We start from the raw sequence: 10,153 nt of genomic DNA, 5'->3' as shown, positions 1-10,153 counted from the left end.
TGCAATGCGCCCAAACTGTGGTTAAGCCCCACATATGGGGTATCGGCGTACTCAGGACAAATTGTACAACAACGTTTGGGGTCCATTTTCTCCTCTAACCCTTGGTAAAATAAAACAAATTGGAGCTGAAGTAAATTTTTTGTGAAAAAAAGTTAAATGTTCATTTTTATTTAAACATTCCAAAAATTCCTGTGAAACACCTGAAGGGTTAATAAACTTCTTGAATGTGGTTTTGAGAACCTTGAGGGGTGCAGTTTTTAGAATGGTGTCACACTTGCGTATTTTCTATCATATAGACCCCTCAAAATGACTTCAAATGAGATGTGGTCCCTAAAATAAAATGGTGTTGTAAAAATGAGAAATTGCTGGTCAACTTTTAACCCTTATAACTCCCTAACAAAAAAAAATTTAGGTTCCAAAATTGTGCTGATGTAAAGTAGACATGTGGGAAATGTTACTTATTAAGTATTTTGTGTGACAAGTCTCTGTGATTTAATTGCATAAAAAATTCAAAGTTGGAAAATTGCGAAATTTTCAAAATTTTCGCCAAATTTCCGTTTTCACAAATAAACGCAGATAATATCAAAGAAATTTTACCACTATCATGAAGTACAATATGTCATGAGAAAACAATGTCAGAATCACCGGGATCCGTTGAAGCGTTCCAGAGTTATAACCTCATAAAGGGACAGTGGTCAGAATTGTAAAAATTGGCCCGGTCCATAACGTGCAAACCACCCTTGGGGGTAAAGGGGTTAAAGTGGCCACTTGCAAGTTGTTCTCCTGTTTGAATCTCCTCTGAAGAGTGGCATCATGGGCTCCTCAAAACAACTGTCTAATGATCTGAAAACAAAGATTATTCAACATTGTTGTTCAGGGGAAGGATACAAAAAGCTGTCTCAGAGATTGAGAGACTGAAATAGCTGTTGCAAAAAAAAACAATTTTTATAAAACATTAAGCTTAAGATTAATAGGGGTGCCCAAACTTTTTCATATAACTGTAGTTTATTTATGAAGATTTTAGAATAATACATTGAATACACAGGATTCGGCCAACCGCGACCAATTAGCGAAGCATGGTTCAAATCCCATGCGAATTCGCGGCCGGACTGCGCCTGTCGCTGATTGTTCGCGGCCGGCCACGTAGTATATAACAGCCCACGTAGTAAATAGCACAGCCACGTAGTACATAGCACAGCCACGTTGTATATAGCACAGCCACGGAGTATATAGCACAGCCCATGGAGTATATAGCACAGCCACGTAGTATATAACACAGCCCACGGAGTATATAGCACAGCCCACGGAGTGTATAACAGCCCATGTAGTGTATAACACAGCCACGTAGTATATAGCACAGCCCACGTAGTATATAGCACAGCCACGTAGTTTATAACAGCCCACGTAGCACATACCACAGCTCATGTAGTATATAACAGCCCACGCACGCAGTATATGCAGTGTATAACACAGCCCACACAGTGTATACCACAGCCCACGTAGTGTATAACACAGCCCACGTAGTATATAACAGCCCACAAAGTGTATAACACAGCCCACGTAGTATATAGCACAGCCCACGTAGGATATAGCACAGCCCACGTAGTATATAGCACACAAAGAATTAAAATAAAAAATAGTGATATATTCACCTTCCGTCGGCCCATCGGATCCAGAACAGGCCTTTCCCACTCCTTGTAACGCCCCGGTGTCTGCTCCATGCAATGAGATCTCGCGAGATGATGACGTAGCGATCTAATGTTATTTTTAACATTAGATCTTTTTACTATTGATGCTGCATAGGCAGCATCAATAGTAAAAAGTTGGTCACACAGGGTTAATAGCAGCGTTAATGGAGTGCGTTACACCGCGGCATGACGCGGTCCGTTAACGCTGCCATTAACCCTGTGTGAGCGCTGACTGGAGGGGAGTATGGAGCGGGCACTGACTGCGGGGAGGAAGGAGCGGCCATTTTGCCGCCAGACTGTGCCCGTCGCTGATTGGTCACGGTCTGGCGGGATTTCCGGGACAGACGGACAGACAGACAGACGGACGGATCTGTGCACAGTAGTGTTGAGCATTCCGATACCGCAAGTATCGGGTATCGGCCGATACTAGCGGTATCGGAATTCCGATACCGAGATCCGATACTTTTGTGATATCGGGTATCGGTATCGGATCAATAGGGATGTGTAAAATAAAGAATTAAAATAAAAAATATTGATATGCTCACCTCTCCGGCGGCCCCTGGACATCATGCTGCTAACCGGGAGGCTTCTTTGTTTAAAATGCGCGCCTTTAGGACCTGGGAATGACGTCCCGGGTTCTGATTGGTCACCCATTTCACAACTAATCACACCCATATCCAAGTCCCAACCACACCCATTCAGCACTGCTGATCACACTGTTTCATATACAATAATTAAAACCAAAAAAAATATGGTCACGCAGTGCTCCACATACTGTATAATGGCACTACATGATGCTCCATACTGTATAATGGCCCTACATGATGCTCAATACTGTATAACGGCCACACATGATGCTCCATACTGTATAACGGCCACACATGATGCTCCATACTGTATAATGACCTCACATGATGCTCAATACTGTATAATGACCACACATGATGCTCCATACTGTATAATGGCTACGCAGTGCTCCACATACTGTATAATGGCCCTACATGATGCTCCATACTGTATAATGACCTCACATGATGCTCAATACTGTATAATGACCACACATGATGCTCAATACTGTATAATGACCGCACATGATGCTCCATACTGTATAATGACCACACATGATGCTCAATACTGTATAATGACCACACATGATGCTCAATACTGTATAATGACCGCACATGATGCTCCATACTGTATAATGGCCATACATGATGCTCCATCTAATATATAATTGCCTAGAATACTACTTCCTGCAATTTGTGCCAACTTCCGTGGCTTTGTCCGGAGCTAATGTCCGGAGCTAATGTCCGGAGCTAATGTCCGGAGATAAGTGACGTTAACAGTGTCCAGTGTCTGATTGGTTGCCGCCTGCTGCGAGCGACCAATCAGAAACGTGCCGTACTGTGACACACTCCGCCCGCCATTTTGGTGTGATTTTTGAATTTTTACCTCACAGCAAGTTTCTACTGCGTGGAGGCGGGCCCAGTGACGTTGCTCTTCAAGCTCCTGCCGAATTTCGTCAAAAAAATGATAATACCATTTACCAAAACTATATATATTTAGTTGTGAAGTGGTTCAGTGACATTTTCACACCAATTTTGAACTTTTGTTTGGTGTTTTCTCCATATACTGCCTATTATTTTTGTTCTTTCTTATTATTTATTAATTGTATTATTCTTACATTTGAATAAATAAAGTATATATGGATTCTAGACTCCCGATTCTTTAGAATCGGGCTGCCATCTAGTACTTTATAATGGCCCCACATGATGCTCAATACTGTATAATGGCCGCACATGATGCTCCATACTGTATAATGACCGCACATGATGCTCAATACTGTATAATAACCACACATGATGCTCCCTACTGTATAATGGCCGCACATGATGCTCAATACTGTATAAGACCGCACATGATGCTCCATACTTTATAATGACCGCACATGATGCTCAATACTGTATAATGACCCCACATGATGCTCCATACTGTATAATGACCCCACATGATGCTCCATACTGTATAATGACCCCACATGATGCTCCATACTGTATAATGACCCCACATGATGCTCCATACTGTATAATGACCCCACATGATGCTCCATACTGTATAATGGCCATGGCTCATATCCCCCTCCCCTCCTCCTGTATGCATGGCTCATAATTCCCCCCCCCCTCCCTATGCATGGCTGATGGCTCATAATTCCCCCCCCCCTCCCCCCCTATGCATGGCTGATGGCTCATAATTCCCCCCCCCCTCCCTCCCTATGCATGGCTGATGGCTCATAATTCCCCCCCCCCCTCCCTCCCTATGCATGGCTGATGGCGCTCATAATTCCCCCCCCTCCCTATGCATGGCTGATGGCGCTCATAATTCCCCCCCCTCCCTATGCATGGCTGATGGCGCTCATAATTCCCCCCCCTCCCTATGCATGGCTGATGGCGCTCATAATTCCCCCCCCCTCCCTATGCATGGCTGATGGCGCTCATAATTCCCCCCCCCTCCCTATGCATGGCTGATGGCGCTCCCCCCCCCCCCTATGCATGGCTGATGGCGCTCATAATTCCCCCCCCATGCATGGCTGATGGCTCATAATTCCCCCTCCCCTACCTATGCATGGCTGATGGCGCTCATAATTCCCCCCCCATGCATGGCTGATGGCTCATAATTCCCCCTCCCCTACCTATGCATGGCTCATCTCTCCACCCCCTCCCCGCTCCTTCTCCCGGGCCATCTTGCATGGCGCGGGTGGCTTACCATCCTCCCCCCATCCCTCGTCCCTCATACTCACCTGTCAGCTGCCTGTCTGTCCCACACGCCGCGCTGACATCCCTCCGGCTCCGGCTCTGTCCCGCGGCGCCGCAGCGCCTTCTTCCTGAGTGAGCGGTCATGTGGTACCGCTAATTAAGGTCATGAATATGCGCATATTCATGACCTTAATTAGCGGTGCCACGTGACCGCTCACTCAGGACGCGCTACAGACGCTGAGACCAGGCATCGCTGGAGCAGGTGAGTATCGTCTTCAGGGAGGGTGGGGGGACTCTGAGGCGGGGCCGTCGGGCGCGGTTTTGACCCAGGCCGGGACTTATTAAAAAAAAAAAAAAAAACACACCTTGCTCAGGTGCCGCCCCCCGCAATGTCGCCGCCCTAGGCACGTGCCCTCGCATGCCTAGTGGCAAATACGGCCCTGGGTGTGATGTAGACTGTGCAGGAAGCAGGTGTGTGATGTAGAGAAGGTGCAGTGGTGTGATGTAGACGGTGCAGTGCAGGAAGCAGGTGTGTGATGTAGAGAAGGTGCAGTGGTGTGATGTAGACTGTGCAGGGAGCAGGTGTGTGGTGTAGAGAAGGTGCAGTGGTGTGATGTAGGCAGTGCAGGAAGCAGGTGTGTGATGTAGAGAAGGTGCAGTGGTGTGATGTAGACGGTGCAGTGCAGGAAGCAGGTGTGTGATGTAGAGAAGGTGCAGTGGTGTGATGTAGATGGTGCAGTGCAGGAGTGTGGTGTAGAGAAGGTGCAGTGGTGTGATGTAGACTGTGCAGGAAGCAGGTGTGTGATGTAGAGAAGGTGCAGTGGTGTGATGTAGATGGTGCAGGAAGCAGGTGTGTGATGTAGAGAAGGTGCAGTGGTGTGATGTAGACTGTGCAGGAAGCAGGTGTGTGATGTAGAGAAGGTGCAGTGGTGTGATGTAGATGGTGCAGGAAGCAGGTGTGTGGTGTAGAGAAGGTGCAGTGGTGTGATGTAGATGGTGCAGTGCAGGTGTGTGGTGTAGAGAAGGTGCAGTGGTGTGATGTAGATGGTGCAGTGCAGGAGTGTGGTGTAGAGAAGGTGCAGTGGTGTGATATAAACTGTGCAGGGAGCAGGTGTGTGATGTAGAGAAGGTGCAGTGGTGTGATGTAGATGGTGCAGGAAGCAGGTGTGTGGTGTAGAGAAGGTGCAGTGGTGTGATATAAACTGTGCAGGGAGCAGGTGTGTGATGTAGAGAAGGTGCAGTGGTGTGATGTAGATGGTGCAGGAAGCAGGTGTGTGATGTAGAGAAGGTGCAGTGGTGTGATGTAGATGGTGCAGTGCAGGAGTGTGGTGTAGAGAAGGTGCAGTGGTGTGATGTAGACTGTGCAGGAAGCAGGTGTGTGATGTAGAGAAGGTGCAGTGGTGTGATGTAGATGGTGCAGGAAGCAGGTGTGGTGTAGAGAAGGTGCAGTGGTGTGATGTAGACTGTGCAGGAAGCAGGTGTGTGATGTAGAGAAGGTGCAGTGGTGTGATGTAGATGGTGCAGGAAGCAGGTGTGGTGTAGAGAAGGTGCAGTGGTGTGATATAAACTGTGCAGGGAGCAGGTGTGTGGTGTAGAGAAGGTGCAGTGGTGTGATGTAGACAGTGCAGGAAGCAGGTGTGTGGTGTGTTGTGAATTCCGTTCTGGAGCTCCCTCCTGTGGTTGCTAATGGTATTTTTGTGAGTTCTGCCCTTGGGCTCCCTCTGGTGGTTTCGAGTGGAACTGCTGCTCCTTTAGGTAGCTGTAGCAGCTGCCTTCACTAATCGCCTTGCCTGGGTTATTTAAACCTGCTCTGGGCTTTAGTCCATGCCTGCTGTCAATGTTCTTGGTTGGATTTAGTTCTCTCCTTGGAATTTTCATATGGCCAGTCCTTGTCTGCAATAGATAAGTTTTTGCTAGTTTTTGTTTGTCCATTTATTTTGACTCTATTGCTTTGCAAATATGTCTCTTTTTGTCCAGCTTGTCACTATGTCTTATTCAGGCTAGCTGGAAGCTCTGGGAAAGCAGATTTGCCCCTCCACACCGTGAGTCGGTGTGGAGTTCATTTTTGTAAACTCTGCGTGGATTTTGTAGTTTTTTATACTGACCGCACAGTATCCTTTTCTCTCTGTCTATCTAGTTTAGTATTGGCCTCCTTTGCTGAATTCTGATTTCATTTCTGAGTCCGTCATTTCCCTCTCCATTCACAGTCAATATTTGTGGGGGGCTGTCTTTCCTTTTGGGGGTTTTCTCTGAGGCAAGATAGCTTTCTATTTCCTTCTTTAGGGGTAGTTATTTCTTAGGCTGTGAAGAGGTGTCTAGGGAGAGTCAGGAACATCCCACGGCTATTTCTAGTGTTGTTGTTAGGCTTAGGGACTGCGGTCAGTAGAGATACCACCTTCTCAGAGCTCGCTCCATGTTGCATTTTAGCCACCAGGTCATATCAGTGTGGCCTCTTAACCACCAGGTCATAACAGTACAGCAGGCCAGAAATGAATTAAATGCATCTCAAAAGAAGGAAAAGAAAGTTCTGAACCATTTTTTTTTCTGTGCTCTGTTCTGTCTTTTTTTTCCTCTTGATATCTGGGTGGTGCTGGATTTATGCTCTGGCATGGAGGTTCAGAGTTTGTTTTCTCGTGTGGATCAACTTGCTGCAAGAGTCCAGAGTATCCAAGATTATATTATCCAGACTCCGGCTCTAGAGCCTAGAATTCCTACTCCTGATTTGTTTTTTTGGGGACAGATCCAAGTTTTTGAACTTTAAAAATAGCTGCAAATTGTTTTTTGCTTTGAAACCCCATTCTTCTGGTGATCCCGTTCAGCAAGTTAAAATCATCATATCCTTACTGCGTGGTGATCCTCAAGACTGGGCTTTTGCTCTTGAAACAGGGGATCCGGCATTGTTGAGTGTGGATGCATTTTTTCAAGCGCTCGGATTGTTGTATGACGAACCTAACTCAGTAGAGCATGCTGAGAAAACACTGTTGGCCCTGTGTCAGGGTCACGAAGCGGCAGAGTTATACTGCCAGAAATTTAGAAAATGGTCTGTGCTCACTAAGTGGAATGAAAAGGCTCTGGCTGCTATTTTCAGAAAGGGTCTTTCTGAAACCCTTAAAGATGTTATGGTGGGCTTTCCTACGCCTACCGGTTTGAGCGAATCTATGTCTCTAGCCATTCAGATTGATCGGCACTTGCGTGAGCGCAAGGTGGTGCACCATATGGCAGTGTCCTCTGAGCAAAGTCCTGACTCTATGCAATGTGATAGGATTTTGACTAGAGCAGAAAGACAGAATTTCAGACGTCAGAATGGCCTGTGTTTTTACTGTGGTGATTCTGCTCATGCTATTTCTGATTGCCCTAAGCGTACTAGGAGGGTTCCTGGGTCTGTTACCATTAGTACTGTACAGCCTAAATTTCTCTTGTCTGTTACCCTGATTTGCTCATTGTCGTCCTTCTCTGTTATGGCATTTGTGGATTCTGGCGCTGCCCTGAACTTAATGGACTTAGAATTTGCCAAGCGCTGTGGTTTTTCCTTGGAGCCTTTGCAGAGTCCTATTCCATTAAGGGGGATTGATGCTACGCCATTGGCCAAGAATAAACCTCAGTACTGGACACAGTTAACCATGTGCATGGCTCCAGCACATCAGGAAAATATTCGTTTTTTGGTGTTGCATAATTTGCATGATGTTGTTGTGCTGGGTTTTCCATGGTTACAGGTACATAACCCAGTGCTGGATTGGAGATCTATGTCTGTAACTGGTTGGGGTTGTCAGGGGATACATAGTGATATTCCTTTGATGTCCATTTCCTCGTCCCCTTCTTCTGAAGTTCCTGAGTTTTTGTCGGATTTCCAGGATGTATTTGATGAGCCCAAGTCCAGTTCTCTGCCTCCTCATAGGGACTGCGATTGTGCATTAATTTGATTCCTGGCTCTAAGTTCCCTAAGGGCCGACTTTTCAATCTGTCTGTGCCAGAGCATGCCGCTATGCGGAGTTATGTAAAGGAGTCCTTGGAGAAGGGGCATATTCGCCCGTCTTCGTCACCGTTGGGAGCGGGATTTTTGTTTTGTTGCCAAGAAGGATGGCTCCTTGAGACCCTGTATAGATTATCGCCTTCTCAATAAGATCACTGTCAAATTCCAGTACCCTTTACCTTTACTTTCTGATTTGTTTGCTCGGATTAAGGGTGCCAGTTGGTTTACTAAAATCGACCTTCGAGGGGCGTATAATCTCGTGCGTATTAAACAAGGTGATGAATGGAAAACAGCATTTAATACGCCCGAAGGCCATTTTGAATATCTTGTGATGCCATTCGGGCTCTCTAATGCTCAATCGGTATTTCATTCCTTTATGCATGATATCTTCCGGAATTATCTGGATAAATTCATGATTGTGTATTTGGATGATATTTTGGTTTTCTTCGATGATTGGGAGTCTCATGTAAAGCAGGTTAGGATGGTATTTCAGGTCCTTCGTGCTAATGCGTTGTTTGTGAAGTGGTCTAAGTGCCTCTTTGGAGTTCAGAAGGTTTCTTTTTTGGGTTTCATTTTTTCCCCCTCGGCTATTGAAATGGACCCTGTTAAAGTCCAGGCCATTCATGATTGGACTCAACCTACATCTGTAAAGAGCCTTCAGAAATTTTTGGGCTTTGCCAATTTTTATCGCCGCTTTATTGCTAATTTTTCTAGTGTGGTGAAGCCTCTGACTGATTTGACGAGGAAGGGCGCTGATGTGGTGAATTGGTCCTCTGCGGCTGTTGAGGCCTTTTAGGAGCTTAAACGTCGTTTTACTTCTGCACCTGTGTTGCGTCAGCCAGATGTTTCTCTCCCTTTTCAGGTTGAGGTTGATGCTTCTGAGATTGGGGCAGGGGCCGTTTTGTCTCAGAGAAATTCTGATGGCTCTTTGATGAAACCATGTGCTTTCTTCTCCAGAAAGTTTTCGCCTGCTGAGCGTAATTATGATGTCGGCAATCGGGAGTTGTTGGCTATGAAGTGGGCATTTGAGGAGTGGCGACATTGGCTTGAGGGAGCCAAGCATCGCGTGGTGGTCTTGACTGATCACAAGAATCTGATTTACCTCGAGTCTGCTAAACGGTTGAATCCTAGACAGGCTCGGTGGTCTCTGTTTTTCTCACGTTTTGATTTTGTGGTCTCGTATATTCCGGGTTCTAAGAATGTGAAGGCTGATGCCCTTTCTAGGAGTTTTTTGCCTGATTCTCCGGGAGTTCTTGAGCCGCCTGGGATCCTCAAGGAGGGGGTGATTCTTTCTGCCATCTCCCCTGATTTGCGGCGGGTACTTCAGGAGTTTCAGGCTGATAAACCTGACCGCTATCCTGTGGAGAAATTGTTTGTTCCTGATAGATGGACTAGTAGGGTAATTTCTGAGGTTCATTGTTCGGTGTTGGCTGGTCACCCTGGGATTTTCGTTACCAGAGATTTGGTTCCTAGGTCCTTTTGGTGGCCTTCCTTGTCGCGGGATGTGCGTTCGTTTGTGCAGTCCTGTGGGATCTGTGCTCGGGCTAAGCCTTGCTGTTCCCGTGCCAGCGGGTTGCTTTTGCCTTTGCCTATTCCTGAGAGGCCCTGGACGCATATTTCCATGGATTTTATTTCTGATCTTCCTGTCTCTCAGAAGATGTCTGTTATCTGGGTGGTTTGTGACCGGTTTTCTAAGATGGTCCATTTGGTGCCGTTGCCTAAGTTGCCTTCCTCCTCTGATT

This window comes from Ranitomeya imitator, chromosome 2 (genome assembly GCF_032444005.1).
Source record: "Ranitomeya imitator isolate aRanImi1 chromosome 2, aRanImi1.pri, whole genome shotgun sequence".
Classification (NCBI taxonomy): domain Eukaryota; kingdom Metazoa; phylum Chordata; class Amphibia; order Anura; family Dendrobatidae; genus Ranitomeya; species Ranitomeya imitator.
This window is presented reverse-complemented; position numbering follows the sequence as displayed.